Source organism: Gallus gallus, chromosome 2 (assembly GCF_016699485.2).
Source record: "Gallus gallus isolate bGalGal1 chromosome 2, bGalGal1.mat.broiler.GRCg7b, whole genome shotgun sequence".
NCBI classification, from domain to species: domain Eukaryota; kingdom Metazoa; phylum Chordata; class Aves; order Galliformes; family Phasianidae; genus Gallus; species Gallus gallus.
The window spans coordinates 12,653,881-12,670,115 of record NC_052533.1 but is presented as its reverse complement, the minus strand read 5'-3'; the positions used below and the strand labels follow the sequence as shown (position 1 = coordinate 12,670,115).

The window sequence follows — 16,235 nt, the reverse complement described above, 5'->3', positions numbered from 1 at the left end:
TATCAGTAAGGGGTAGTGCTCAGCTCACAGCTTCAGCTGGGAGCAGCATCAGCTGTGAGTGTAAACCTTTTGCAGGTGATTTCAGTTAACGGCCTTTGGGTATTCCTCCTCCAGCACTGACATAACCAATTAACATAAGCAGTTTTAAAATATGGCAATACTGCAGCATCAGACTGATAGTTCAGTGTGCTCTGCAATTGGTAAAAAAAAAAATCCTATTGCATTAAATTGTTTTTCCATCATCCTTGCCACTTAATATCTTGAAAGTTAATAGCTGAATAAAACTTTCTATGTCTAGTCCAATGAAAAGATGCAATCTAGTGATGTAAATCTGTTTTAATTTTACTGGAGAGGGGAAAGAGAAAGTTCACTCAGGCTGCTGATATTTTACAAAGGGGTAGTGACTCCACAATGCTGTGCAAACAGAAGACAACACAGCCACCTCTTCTCCTATATGCACTGCTCACTTCTACAGTGTTTCTGTGCAAGAGGGAAAATGCTCTTAGAAAGGTAAGATCAGCCAAATTCCTTGTAATAAAAGTCATGATGTTACTCTAAAGGAGGACTTTATGTGTGTTAAATATATATAACTGACTAGCTTTATGACAATTCTATAGTTAGAACAAGCAGTATTAAACCTAGTATGTATTCTGATTTATATGAATAAGTTCCTCTCTCTGCCCCCTCTTACACTCCCTATTGGGATTGGATTTGGATAAGGAGAGAGGAATGGCCTTTTTATAAAAAGAACATAAGAAAAGTTTTCTTATTTACAGAAATGCACACTTTTAATGCTATATGCATAATACAACATATGCAAGTTCCCTCATCCTCCTGCAGTTAGTGCATAATGGCAAAAAACCAATTTATCCTTGTGATTACATTTGCTAAACCATTTGTTCTTTTGAATTATGGCATTATAAACATCATGCAGTCGTATTTGGGGGGGGGGGGGGGGAGGGTAGGGGGGTGGATTCTGTCTATCATCACTATTTGGACGAAAATACAAATCTTGAAAAATTAATTGACGCAGCAGATTGGAGACTTTTCCCACATATACAGGTAGGTCACACATTGATGCAGGGAGACACTGGACTTACATCAAATCGAAGTCTGTGAAAATAAGAGAGAAAAGTCAAGATCCATCTTTCCTGTCTGAAAATAGTGACTAATACACAAGAGACTAATTTAGTAGGAACATTTAGTCGCGTCTTCCTGTAACTGGGCCACTGTGTGAGACATAATTACAGACCAGTAGCTGTAGATAACAATCATGAGGACAATCTAGTAGAAATGGAGCCCCAACCTTTGTAATTTTAAGAAGTGAGCAGTAATTATGCAATCCCTTTTAATTTTTAAGGGTAGTTGGTCACTGTTATGTCATCCTTTCCCCTCTCCACTCTCCCCTCCAATATTAAATCTTATTGGATGAATACAAAGGGATTCTGACTGGTCAGTGATGCTGCATTCCTACTGCAAGTAGCTCTGGAAATGGCAGTTACCTCTTCATCCCTGTCAGAAGGTTTCTGAGTTTTCTACATGGGGCTGTTTTTCTTTCTGCATTCTTATGCCCTGTCCATTCCCAGTAGATTTTCACCTCAGTAATTCTCAGCGTCTGGTAAATAGGTAATTCCAGTTGCTGTGACTGGTACCTTAGGCTCTATGTGCTTCCATGCTGCTTGTTTATTAATATTTGAACAATGCACAGTCTCCCTATGACCCTCATTCCATCTTTTTTTTTTCCCCCTTGTCAGAGACTCTGCTCTTTTTGAATAATCATTTTGACTGAATAATCACTTTGCCTCTAGAGACAGACTCTGCTAATCTCATTTCCATTTAGTTTTTGCATCCTGTACATTCTTATTGCACACAGCATTCTGCCTTCCAGATCCACGTTAACCACTATAACTAACATCTTCTCCATCTGGATTCAGGTTTTTTTCTCTCACTTTTTTTTCTTCTTTTTCCTGAAGTGGAATAAGCATGCGCAATGCGGAGTTTTGGAGTTCTTTTTGTGGGAGTGTATGAGCATCTCAACAACACATATGCAAATATCTTGCCAGTTATCTGCGAGAAGACAAGATAGTAGGAAATTAAGTCAGGCTTGAGAGAGTTTATTTTGCAGTCCTGCATTAGCTCTCAAAATTTACTCCTAGAGTGGAAGTCCCAAACTGTCTGGCGAGTGATAATTTTGGTGATAATCTTAATCTACAAGTTTTTAACTGGCAAAGAAATGGGTCAATCTGTATCAAATTTTAGTGAGTTGAAATGAAAAGGTTGGGAAAATCAACTTTCCAACTGAATTCTTCCTAGTTTTATGATTTCAGATACAAACAATGAAGTTACTGAAGAGAGGTATTATTCCTTAGGATTTTTAAGTTATATTTAAAACCCTTTAAGGGTTAATGACTCTGAGTAGATCTGAATGATTAAATAGCATACCAGTACATTTATTACATTCAGTCTTTTCTTGAGATAAGAAAAGAGAAGAAAAGACCTTCCCCAAGAGAAAGGTTTGAAAATATATATTTTTTTTCAGTATAATTTATTCTTTTCATAATTAGCTGTTCTTGGATGATTACCTGATACAGAGGCTAGTTTTGCCAGATGATTGAGTACCCATACATCAGGTGACTAAATTGCGCATCCTCCACTCTTTATAGTGTCAGAGAAGGTTAAGAACTAGTCTTTCTGGCCTAGGGTAAACACTAATTGGCATCATATTTTACTGGAAGGGCTTGGCCTTAGTCACAATGGAAAGATGCATCTTTGTAATCAGTAGTTGCGGCTGTCCTTACTTGGTAAGTCACAGCATTCTCCAGGCAATCTTCTTTCCATCCTGTAAGGCTGTTCTTTTACTCAGGAGATATTAAAACAGGCTGTCAGTAACTAGAAGATGTGCATTTCCTCAGCTTGTGGAAAAAGATATGCCCCTAAGCTTGAGTAATGAGAATGGATTCAAACCCAATATGGAATTGTTCAGTTGTTTATAACTGGGGAACTGGCATGATCAAGGAGAAAAAGGGATATGAATTCAGGTGAATAAGTAGATAGCAGGGGAAATACCATGATAGGAAAAAAAAAAAAGACTTCTAAATTGCAGAAAACAGTTCATGTAATTGTGAGCATTCTGTGCACATATCTTTGCATTTGCTGGGAAAAGAGAAATGTGATATAGAAATCAATATTTTTCTCAAATTGATAATAATTTTGTTTATACTGACAAGGCTTTCAAAGCTCAGCTAAATGGTCTCTCTTTGACTTTATGAAGCCCTTGATCCGTGCACACAATTACTTGTGTGGCAGTTGGTGCCAGTGAACAGGCCCAGCCCAGGTGAGTACATAGTTTTGCAAGTAAGCACATAGAATTGCAGTCATATCTCTGAACCATAATTGCCTTATAGGAAATAAACAGTTATATAATCTTCCCCATTGTCGGGATAATACATATCAAGAAGATCTTTGATAAGGTCTCACTTTTAATGAAATAAGATTGTTTTTCTCCTTAAGTCCCTCCCTCGGAATCTTTGACTTGATTTGAGGGATAGAGGCAACTAAATTATATTGCTTGAGAAACAAGAAAATTGAAATATTTCCTAGGACATCTATCAGGGTCGGTGTTTGAACATCTTTGAGAGGAAGATGCAGAAAGTCTTTGCTACAGGGGTGGGTTTGGGTTACTTGGTGCTGCATGTACTCTGAGAGATGCTGGGCACCCACTGACATTCTGAATTTTGGGATTTGTTGCTGAGGTTTAGCCTCCAGCAGAGTTTCCCTTGGGGAAGCCTCACTTGAGCACTGGGAGGTGGTGGAATCACCATCCCTGGAGATGTTCAAGAACTGTGTAGATGTGGTACTTAAGGACATGGTTTAGCGGGCAATATTGGTGGTAAGTGGATAGTTAGACTGGATGATCTTGGAGGTCTTGTCCAACCTTAATGGTTCTATGATTCTTCTGCTAGGGGGACATTGCAATGTGTAACACTGTATATTTGTCTGAAGAAGTACTTACTGTTATCCCAGACAGTTAAGACATGGGAAAGGTTGCATTACAGATGTGGTACTAAGAAGAAAGCCATAATCCATGCCTAAGAATTGTGAAAGATCTTCTCATTCACCTAGGCCAAATAACAAACGCTTCATATTGTTTTATCCATTTTGTATCAGTTACCATTTGCAAGCATTCAGAACTGCTAGACATCTTTTCCATCTCAGAAAGACAAAGAGATTGTCTTAAAAATCTAAAGGTTTAAAATAAAGAGATGTCATCCCAAAAGCACATTTGCTTTCAGCAAGCAGTGAGGGGAAAGTCTCCAGCTCCAAAGCTGAACATCACCTTTTGGTGCATGAAGCCCCGCTCACTTTGGCTGTAGGGCTCCAATCCCTAGTGCTGTGGTGCCAAGCAGCTCTCAGTCTTACTGCATTCAACCACGTGCTGTGAGATACTTCTGTCTATGGCTCCATGGCTGTGCTGCCAGGTCAGGTAGGAGGGGAATATTGAAGGTGACTGGTCTTGTGAGAGGAGATGGAGGCAGCAGGGAGTGGAAAGAGAAGGGTGGGGAGCTCCCAAGCAAAGAACATGTCCTCCTTTAGTACACAACAGTGAAACGCAGAGAAAGATTAAGAACAAAAGGAACAAAACAACGTGTACTTTGCCTGCATACCTTCTTGTGAAGGTTAATGCCATAGTGGCTGAGAGTTTTTATCAGATCTCTGGTAAGGAGGATACTGTAGAAATTACCGTTCTAGATCCACGTTTGTTAATAGGTAACATTATGGGCTTGTTATGGCTGTGGCCCTTCAGAGAACTTATAACGTGGCTGCAGTTCAAGTAAGGGCATTAATGTAGATATCTTAAAAGATGGCTAACACTGTGCAGAGGGCCTGAGTTTCAAATGCAGAAGCAGGAAGCTACTGCTGCTGTGACTGCAAAAATGAATACTGGGATGTGCTATCCTGCAAGTACTGCCTTGCTTTGAGAGTTCCTTTCAAAGATTAACTTCTTGTTATAACCAGAGATCATCTTGTATATTCGCAATCATTAAATGCACATATCCGGACACAGGGGTATTCAAACCTGACTTCAAAAGGTGACATAACTTTTAAAAATGGAATGTGAAGTCCAACATACTTAGAATACAGAAGAAAAAAAAGAAAAAGACTTTACCTGCTAGAGATGCTACAGCCAGCTAACTCCTTCTGCTAAATAGCACGTGTATATCTGTACAATCATACACCTCTTTCAGTATGTGCTTTCTTGTGATTTCCCTCTCCCTTTTAGTTTGCTATTTGGAAACGCTGTGAAATTCTGTGTATCTTCTTATGGGGTGACGTTACTTTCCCTGTAGGCGCCTGTGAGAGGTACACTATTTCCAGTTACTGCCTTTCAGTGGCTGTCAGCAGGCAGCTGGCCACAGAACCTATCTTTAGCAAATGTGAATAACTGGGGAAATTTTGTTCGAAAGGCTGATGGACCTGCCTCGTTTGCTGAGAACAATAACAGTGTTTCTCCCCCACTCAGTCCATGTAGCCTGGAGCTCCCTCACCATAATAAATGAGAGATCAACCTCTTTCACTTTCCTGTCCTTTTCCTACTACAGGTATGAAGTTTGGAAAGTGAGGCATGAGTAATACTTGCTGTAATTTGCTTTAAGAGTTAGAGAAGAGCAGAGAATGGAAACTGTCTTTCTGTTAACGCGTGTAAAAGCTAAGAGTTAAATGTAGCAGAATTCTCATTAGCCAAATATTATTACATTGAGCTTTCTTTTCTGAAAGTATCAGAAATCCAGCTGTTCATTTGCATTTAAGATATTTGAAAGATAAAACTGTAATGAAATATTTAATCTGAGAACTACGCTGAGGAGAACTTTTTTCAGTATGAGAATGGAAATTGGGAGCAAACTTGACCTTGTTTCCAAAATGGGTGAAGTCAATTTTATTTCAGCAAATTTACTGACAGTTTGTGGTGCTCTAGGAGCTGGTACTGTGCTCAGCTAAGCCCAGACTGACAGCTGTTTTAGGAGGTTTTTATCTTGGTGAGTTTAGGAAATGCTGGGAAAAGACCAAATGGATCCTTGCAGAGTTTATTTATAATGATTTTTACTGTTTTGTTATTCATTTGAAAATTCTGTTTCTTGTTAATTCACTGCTGTGTCTTACTTGGCTCCTTCTAGATTTGCTGTGGCTGGGTGCACAATCTCTCTTTCCCCATAAGGCAAAGATATACCCAACATCTGTGAGATGTTTCTGTCGTCTTGTTTTAAAGGACATGAAAACTCCACATCTATTTTGCGTGCATCTTCCTCCAACAAACTCTCTAGTATTCAAGTGAATAAAAGGAAATTAAGCTTGTTTCTTTTTCTTTTTTAAATAGTGAGTTTAACTCTGATTTTACTAGATGCGTGATGCAGGTGTGAAAATGGACATCTCTGTAGGATGCCTGTTGTCTCAAAACATTTGCGGTATCAAAAGTATCTTCTGAGAAATGCCAAATTAGAATCACAGAATCACAAGGGTTGGAAAAGACCTATGGAAATCATCTTGTCCCACCCCCCCTGCTACAGCAGGTTTCCTTTGTGGGTCATAAAGAGACCCTACACCAGGTGAAAATATGGTTCACCACAAGAGTTTGGAAGTGAACTTAAAGTTCTTGGGCTTTGAGCTAATGCTATAACAACAGGGGTGCTAAATCTTTTATTTTGAATACATGTATTGTTAATAAAATCTTTGCTCCTGATGGTATGTACTACCATCATGGCAATGTATATATGGGACTTTAAATCATCTTGAAACAACTGAAAGTATGGAGTATGAAGGCTTTCTGTTTATTAGACCTGGTGGGCGTCTGGCTTTATAGAAATAAAATAAATCAATATGAATAATTAATCTATGCAAGCTGAAGTTTCAGAACTCTATTTCAGTTGTGTTTTTAAGCTGCTTTTAGAAAAGCAAACATTTGTGTTGATTTTTACTCTGATGCTCCTGTTTCAAACAATGCTCCCTTATTTACAGATATAAACATTGTTTTTCTCTACTGAGTTAATTTGTCACATCCTAGTTATAAACATTCAAAACCAGGATTGCTAGCATTTTCACTTCATATGAAGAGGGTTAATTATGAACTAGACTGTGGATCTCAAGTACATCAGCAAGCTAAGTAGCTGGTGACTGCTGCAATCAGTTAACTGCAAGGAAATGGAACAGGACTTATTTACATTTAGAGTGATGCCTGAGTTCTTAATCACCTCAAAGCATTTAAAAATTAACTTTACTACCAACAGCTCAAGAGGCATAATGAACCCCAGGAGGGAGTTTTCTTCTCTTTCATTTTCATTGAAGCCGTCTATTCATTTACATCAGACTACACTCACTTCAGTCTGTTTGCCTGCTAAAGCCTCAAAAGTTTCCTTATTTCATTTTCTTAAATAACTTGTGGTTCATTTGTTATGCTTCATCATAAATTAGTATTAAAACTGTGCAAGAACTCTTGGTAACTACTGAAGTACAAGCAGTCACAAATTCTATAAGGACAAATAAAAGCTAACATCTCAGTATTTCATTGTTATGTTGTAGATGCATATTATCTATGTATAAAAAAAGGCAACAAAATGCCTTTAATTATCATCTTCATGCTTTCCTGTGCTTTTGCACCCACAGAAGCACATTTTATGATTTTATATGTGGACACACTGACACTCAAGAAAGAGGGCTACAGTATAATCAAATAAGCAGCTAACAGCCTGACCAGTAATGATATTTGACAATTGGCAATTTAAAAGATGGAAGCAAGTTGCGCTGTAGAAACTAGTACAAATTCTCCAGGCTTTCCACCACAGCTTTGTTTTATCTTGACTTTTATTTGCCCTGAATCCCCTAATAGGAGCAAGCCTTTCATAAAATACTCAGCCAACCCATTATTTCTATATACTTTTTTTTTTGCATTGCTACAAACACGAAGCATTAACACCTCCAAAAGTGGTCTGTTCCCTTGGGAAAGGTCTCAGCTATGAGGGGAAAAAAAAAATACCTCCCCTTTGGAAGTTTCCTGTTAAGGTTTGAACTGTTTTCCTGGGTTATTTACAGCTGAAGCGAAGGTGATATTTTGAGAGACAACAGTAATGAGTGGTAACTCAGCAATCCAGCAAAACTTAATGGGGTGAAACCTAATAGCAGAAGCTTTTTTTTCTTTCTATCAACTATTTAATGGGCAAATTGAATTCAGGTGTTTATACATCTATTAAGATAAGCAGAAGTGTTAGTAGTACAGATTATTTCATTTTTTTAGTATGTATAAGAGACAGCATGAGAGTACAGTAAATAGTAGATATCTGGTTACAGTAGATATATATGTGTTTATTTAACAAAGCTATATGCATGGCTCTTTTAACATGCTTCCCATGCTCTACTCTGTCAATGAAATATTAGTTATAGGTCTAATAAACTGATAAATTACTCTGTTGTGACAGCTTTTGTCACCAGTATGTTTGCAAAGGAATTAGAGTATGCCGCCATGAATCTCAGTTCTCTAATTATTTACTTAAGCCTCTTATGGAATAGTGTCATCAAACTGAAATCATAGAATCATTAAGGTGGGAAAAGGCCACTAGGATGATCTAAGTTCACCCACCGACCCGTCCCTGCCGTGCCACTAACCCACGTACCTCAGTGCTGCCATTACCCTTTTCTTGTACTTCTTCAGGGATGGTGACTCCACACCTCCCTGGGCAGCCTGTGCCAATGCATTACCACTCTTTCAGAGAAGAAATTTTTCTTATTATTCAACCGGAACCTACCTGTTGCAACTTGAGGCCATTACCTCTCATCCTATCTCTGTTATCTGGGAGAAGGGGTCTACTCTCACCTCGTTACAGCCTCCAGTCACAGAGGGTGATAAGGTCTCCCTTGAGCCTTTTGTTTAGCACTTGCACAGCCTGAGCTGGGCACAAGAGCAAACAAAAGCTAAGAGAAGATAGGGTCCATTTTGTTTCTAATGACCATGTCACCTTAATACACATCAGACTGTGGACACAGCAGAGGAAGAAATGTAGTTGCATTTAAGGGGATGTACAACTTTTCTTTTAGGTAATGTAGACATTAGCATTACAATTGTAAGGAAAGACTATGTTTAAGAAACAACCAACATTCAGGCTTGTAAGTCCTTTTTTTTTTTTTTTAAATTTGCTTTGAGGGTAGAAATTGCTCTAACAAAATTTCTGTATTGTTTCACTGAGGTTATACATTCTCTGATAGAGAGATGGATGGATTTTTCTGTGTGCTATCCTGGGCAGAGGACTGCTGGGAGCTGTCACCTGTGGGAGGCTGGTACAATATCTGCCCAACTTTCTGGTGATGCTTGAGGGACTGCTTCCTTTTCTTAGCCTGAAGTTACATAGATAATATTACCCTTTATTTGGGTAGAAAATTGAATAGGACCTGATGAGACTATGGTATAATATTACTTCAGCTCTCTGTTTTGTAGAAGAGCACAGAAGTTCCTTATAATGGCTTAAAACTAAGGGGTACTATTGTGTGTAAGACCACTTAACTTATCCAATCTGCAAAATGTTTCTCATGCAACTTCCTCCGGATGGACCAGGTTGTCTATTGTGTTTGGTGTCCTCCTTCAAAATTAATATGTCATTTCCTCTTTACATGTTGACTTGTCCTAAACTCCAGAGTTTCTGTAAATAATTTATTCCTATGCATTTTGCTGGAGATGGCTATGCAGCAAATCTGACAGGACTTACAGGGTGAGCGGGCTGCCATCCTCATTCTCCCTGTCTCCCAGCGAGCACCGTGCACCTCTGCTAATCGTTGCTGGATTAAAGCTCTGTGAAGACAGGTCCTCAATTTTCGTATTCTTCAACTGTTTGTTTTTATCACTTCTTTGCTTCAAAGTTAAATGCTATTTTTCCTTAATGGAAACCATAACTGTCTCTGGAATTTACATCAGTTCTTCTCAATGAGACCATTTCTATTTTCTTCCCATGTTTATTTACTGAGTGAGAGATACAGGAGATCTGTCTGTCAGTTTGGCCAAACTCCAAACATTTACCCTGTGAGTGGTTTTGATACAAAATAATAAATTTTAAAAGATTTTGCTGGTGTAATAATTTCACAGAGGTTAGTTTTTCTGGCTGGTATCACTTGTAGCCCATGGAGACTGTATCCCTTATGATTTAGTTTCAAATAACTCCTGATATAAATATCCTCAGGACTCTTGCCAATCAGTATACAACTTCTTTATTGTTCTTTATTTCAGCCAAAAACTTGTAATGTAGCTTGATTGTTTTGACATTGCTTTTGAAGGAGTTGTAGTGTACAATAAAACACGATACGATACTCATTCAAAACACAAACTTCTTTGGTAAACTTTTATTTCTAAACATACCCTTTCATTTGTATATATAGATATTAGTTTGCTCTGACTAGCAATGGAAACTGTGTGACTGTGTTAGCAAAATTGTCTGTTGCCACATCTACTTATCTGAGGATCCTGCTGTGGACAAGGTTTGGTGTGGTGTATCATCTTCTGACTGAATGCACCAACAGTTCATCAGAGACTATGCAACAGTTAAAATCCACAATTGTTATTTTCCTAACAATTTTTTTACCTGATCTCAAAAAAAAAAAAAAAAAAAAAAAAAAAAAAAAAGGACAGAATTTAAGATAAATCTCCAGTTGGGAGAGTTAATATCAGTATTGTATAATACAAAAGCAGCTAGAATTACTCTTGGAGGATTGAGCAGGAGTTTGGAATGAAGAAGTACTGAAAACATTCGTAACTAGGGAAATTTCACTCAGTTGTTCATTTCCTATTAACCCCTGACCTTCCCCAAAATGATCTTATTTTGAATGTGTTCAAACGTTATGGTTTTGTATAAAATTAATGTCAGATAACAAATTGCTAGGAATGAATTATCAGCGTGCTAATGGAATTGTTCAGATCCAGGTGCTCCTCAGGCACTGTCAGCAGAAACTGAGCTGAAGCTCTTATTTTGAGTGTTCTCCACTATTGCAGATTTAGTGTCCTGCTTTACATTGTTTGTACTGAAGAAGGTAGAAGAGGGCTGCTTGGCAGCTGACTCCTTCGGGAATCCCTGCTAAAATGAAATGTATATTTCATAAGGCCATCCCAGGGAGCAAAATTTTAAGTAAACATACATTTTAAATGAGTAAGCAATTGTCTACTGGGAAACTGGGTATAGAGCTTTATTTTTTGGTTGTGTGTGTTCTTCTCTGAGTGTGGGGAATTACATGCACAATCTGCACATGGTGACTAGAACAGGGTGGTTAATCATTAACGTTCCTCTAAACATGGCCTTGCAAGCTAAATTAGTAAACCCTATAGAAGGGATATTCTTTGCATAAGGCAATGTCAAAGCTTTGCTACTACCAGAGACTTTTTTATTGAGACGTAGAAAATGCAATGTATCTGGGTTTTCCTGGAGAGTACATTTTAAAAGGAGTTACCTAAAGCTACCTGAAGGCAAGAGTGTATTTAGAATATTTTGGTAGATTGATATGAATTTGTGTGACATAATCCTTATAGTCAACATCCAACTGGTGTAAGTTAGTTTGTTTAAGATTTGTCACAGATGGGAAAAATGGATTTGTTTAATCTCTTGTGACATTAAATATCTATGGGATAGGGGTGTCTACACCTGAGCTAGTTATTCTGGGCTCCCTTTATAGTCAGGAGGAGGAGATACTTTGGGAATGTATTTGAATGGTTTATTTTAGTTCTTTGCTTAGAGAGAACTCTGAGACATTTCAGTCCCTGGACTCTGTGGTCTACTTTGTGCACAAAGAGTAGGGTACCTGGTTCATACCTAGATGTCTGTCTCCAGATGCAGTGATGGAAATCCTAACAATGCTGACTAGCAAGATATTTGTTTTCCCTTTGTAATAATATTCTGCAGTTGTATCTTTAATATTAATAATTAGATAGATTCAGTTTAGTTTGATATGTTTAAGTAGGAGGATTGGACTTGAGCGATGAAGAAATTGTGATGAATTATTCAATGCTTTTCTCCTTATTCACTTCTATAGTTCAGTAGAGCTATAAATAAAGACATTTATATGTGTGTATATGTGTGTTTGAAAAAAAGTCTTTGGGATAGGTGAACAGAGTCATTTCTTTGTTGCTCTTTTATACTCCAAGTCAAGTTTGCTGCATGATACCTTTTCTGAACGGATTGCATCAGTCAAAAAGAATAGGTTGCAAAATACACTAACAGCAGAAATAAAGTGAAAAGATTACCTTCAGATCTGGACCCTTCATCCTTTTAAATCCTCTTGTATTTTCAGGGAAACTCAGACCTTACCTGCTTTCTACAAAAATTAGCCACATTAAAATTAGCAGCACTAGAAGACTAAGTAGGGGATGACTGTACACATTTTAAAGTATGCTGCAGAGCACATTCTGTACTCCTGAGTACCTTTAAAACTGATCAGCAAGTCACAGTGTGGGGCAGTTTGACTCTTTGTTAAAAAAGAATAAGCAATTGTACCTCTTCTGTAGATGCAAGTGGACTCTATACTTAACAATGAGTCCTCCTTAAAGGCACATATAATTTCAGATGTATTAATTCCCTTGGTCTTTCAGTGCTCTGGAGTAGACAAATGTATTACTTGAGAATTAGATGCTATCAAGAGAGAGCTTGGAAGTGGCAGGGATTAGTCCACCTTTCACGTGGGAAGAGCTGTGCGGAGAGGTTTCTCATGTCCCAGGTGCTTGCTATGTGCTGCACCACTGCCTTCTCTGTGGGGGTGTGGTGCAGTGGATCCTCTTGCAGTTTGGTGAAGGACTGGAAACAAAGGGGGGTATTAAAGGACAAAGTTGTGGAAAATATAAAGGTTTTACAATACCTTGATTTTGTAAGTTTTTCTTACTCTATGTCCTGTGCTTTTTACATTGCTTCTGTCAAATAACATCACTGTCAAGGAGAGAATTAATCTCAAGTGCAACAAATCAGTACAATACTAGAATATTCAGTGAAAAACTAGGCATCACCTTAATTTTAGGGAGTCGGTATTCACAGTGTATGTAAATGCAAAAAATGTCATTCCATGCAGTATTACTAGAATTCAGCCTCCCTGTTCAATGTGAGGCTAGACAGGCCATTCAGATTGATGCTTACAAATCCATGGGGCCGGATGGATTGCACCCTAGAGTGCTGAGGGAGTTGGCGGATGTGGTTGTCAAGCCACTCTCTCCATCATTCTTTGGCAGTCCTGGCTAACCGGGGTGTCCCGTCAGACTGGAGACTGGCAAATGTGACACCCATCTTCAAAAAGGGCCAGAAAGATGATCCTGGTAGCTACAGACCTACCAGTCTTACCTCTTTGCCGGGGAACATTATGGAACGGATAATCTCAGGAGCCATCATGAACCAGTTAAAGGTCAACCAGGGGATCAGGCCCAGTCAGCATGGGTTTACGGATGGTAGATCCTGTTTGACAAACCTAATTTCATTCTATGACAAGGTGACCCGCTTAGTGGATGAAGGTAAGGCTGTCAATGTGGTCTACCTGGACTTCAGTAAGGCCTTTGACACTGTCCCCCACAACATTCTCGTGGAGAAGCTGGATGCCCACGGTTTGGATGGGCATATGCTCTGCTGGGTGAAACATTGGCTGGATGGCTGGGCCCAAAGAGTTGTGGTCAGTGGAGTTAAATCCAGTTGGCGGCCGGTCACAAGCGGTGTCCCCTAGGGCTCAGTACTGCGGCCACTTCTATTTCACATCTGTATTAACGATCTTGATGTGGGGATTGAATGCACCCTCAGTAAGTTTGCAGATGACACCAAATTGGGAGGGAGTGTTGATCTGCCTGAGGAGAGAAAGGCACTACAGAGGGACCTGGATAGACTGGATTGATGGGCCAAGGTTAACTGTCTGAGTTTCAATAGAGCCAAGTGTCGGGTCCTGCATTTTGGTCACAACAACCCCAGGCAACCCTACAGGCTTGGGGAGGAGTGGCTGGAAAGCTGCCTGACGGAAAGGGACCTTGGTGCACTGATGGACAGTTGGCTGAATATGAGCTAGCAGTGTGCCCAGGTGGCCAAGAGGACTAATGGCATCCTGGCTTGTGTCAGGAATGGTGTGGTGAGTAGGACTAGGGAAGTAATCCTGCCCCTGTACTTGGCACTGGTGAGGCCTTGCCTCGAGTACTGTGTTCAGTTGTGGGCACCTCTGTACAGAAAGGACACTGAGGTGCTGGAGCAGGTCCAAAGAAGGGCAACAAGGCTTGTGAAGGGCTTGGAGAATATGCCCTACGAGGAGAGATTGAAGGAACTGGGGCTGTTTAGTCTGGGGAGAAGGAGGCTGAGGGGAGACCTTATTGCTCTCTTCCAGTATCTGAAAGGTGCTTACAGTGAGAGTGGGGTTGGGCTCTTCTCACTGGTGACAGGTGACAAGACAAGGGAAAATAGCCTCAAGTTGCACCAGGGTAAGTTTAGGTTGGATATCAGGAAACACTTCTTTACAGAAAGGGTGGTTAAGCCCTGGAATAGGCTCCCCAGGGAGGTGGTTGAGTCACTATCCCTGAATGTGTTTAAAAACCATTTGGATGTGGTGCTCAGGGACATGATTTAGCGGAGGGTTGTTAGAGTTAGGGTGGTATGGTTGGGTTGTGGTTGGACTTGATGATCTTTAAGGTCCAACCTGAGCAATTCTATGATTCTATGATTCTGCTTTGAGCATGCATGCTTGTCATAGAAACTGCAGCGCAAGAAGATGACCGATAATTCCGGCCTGGGCACAAGAATTAAAACAAAGTCCTTGAATGGTTCCTATTTTTCAGACTCTTTATTTCTTTTTCATTTTCCCATCTCATCTCCCTATTTTTACTTTGTAATATTACAGCTGCTGCTTAGGTGGAGAAGGGATGAAGGTAAAAAAAAAAAAAAAAAAAAAAAAAAAAAAAAGCCTTCTTGATTATACCCTAAAATCTGATTTTACAGCTCTTTCCTGTATTTGTGGTTGTGGTGATTGATACACTTGTATAATAGTGTAATAAGGAGATGTGAGGGGTAGTTGTAGGTAAGCACTGATACAGTAATTATGACTACTACTTGTAGTGTAAAATTCATATTGGACTAGATGTATACAATGCAACTTCAGTATTTACAGTATCTATTTCATTTTTTCTCTCATATGGGAACTAACTAAATTTAGTATTTTTTTTTACAGTAAGAAACCCATGTAGGTCGTTAGATGATAGATCTCCTTCCTTCCCTTGTAATGTCTTTTATTTCTTAGCAATCTGGCAATAACATGAGACCATGACAGCCTTTCTAAAGCGTGTACTTTAGTGAACAAAAAAAAGTATAAAGTTTCTGATCAATGCTCTGAGGGTCTGTTACATTCATGGTGTATTACAAATGATAGACTACATTGTAACCTAACAAAGGCATGTCTGCTCACTTCCAGCTGATGGTGCCAAACAAAACTCAGTGGTAGCATTTTGAATTGTTAATTGTGCAGCTCTGTGCTGAAATCCTTGACCTAAATATTTATGAGGGAGTTGGTTCTACAGTGCACTACACTGGTGCCCTGCAATCTGGCCATGTAACAAAGTGTAAATGTGATTATTCACATGTTCCCAGAGACAATGGCAGTGCCCGGGAGTGGGAAGTATCAGCCCCTCCATCCTGGGGCTTGTCTTGCTCATTTTCTGTGTTTCATTCACTCTCTGCAGATCAAACATTCCCTGAAGTGTGGTAGAAGGCAGGAAGAATGACACTTGCTAATTTGAATTTCAGAACACACCTAAACCGCATTCTGATCTCCAGGTAAGTGTCTGTGAGCCACTTGGCTTTGACACTTGTTAAATCTTAATCACATATCTTTTTGGTGCCAAGCTCCTGTACGCAGACCAAAGAGCAGCGTGTGCGTGTGTTTGTGGGGGAGGGTATACTTTGTTTGTACAGAAGATGTGAAGTGAAAACAACATCACCCTGGAAAATATGAGATCAGCTTATGAAAAAGGAGGAAAGATTGATTGACCACTGAAAACCTTAAACTACAGGTGTCCTGACATAGTTGCTCTACATGAGGACTCAAGAAGGAAACATCTGGGAGCACGCAATTTACTAATTTAGATCGTGCATTATTTTTATGTATTCGTTTTCTTCCTCCTCCCCCCTAACTGCTTTTAAAAAATACCCTCAGGCATGTCATTGGCTCTATCAAAGTCCTTTCTTAAGCAGTAACTGTCAACTGTAAAGGGG

The 16,235-nt window shown here is 39.4% G+C and overlaps 1 long non-coding RNA gene across 1 annotated transcript in view; it reads left to right on the top strand.

Moving 5' to 3' along the window:
• LOC101749139 overlaps positions 1-16,235 on the top strand; it is a 219,515-nt gene that overhangs the window by 71,229 nt on the left and 132,051 nt on the right. The window contains exon 2 of the long non-coding RNA XR_006936298.1: positions 15,704-15,797. This is a non-coding gene — a long non-coding RNA (uncharacterized LOC101749139). The remainder of the gene's footprint in view (positions 1-15,703; positions 15,798-16,235) is intronic.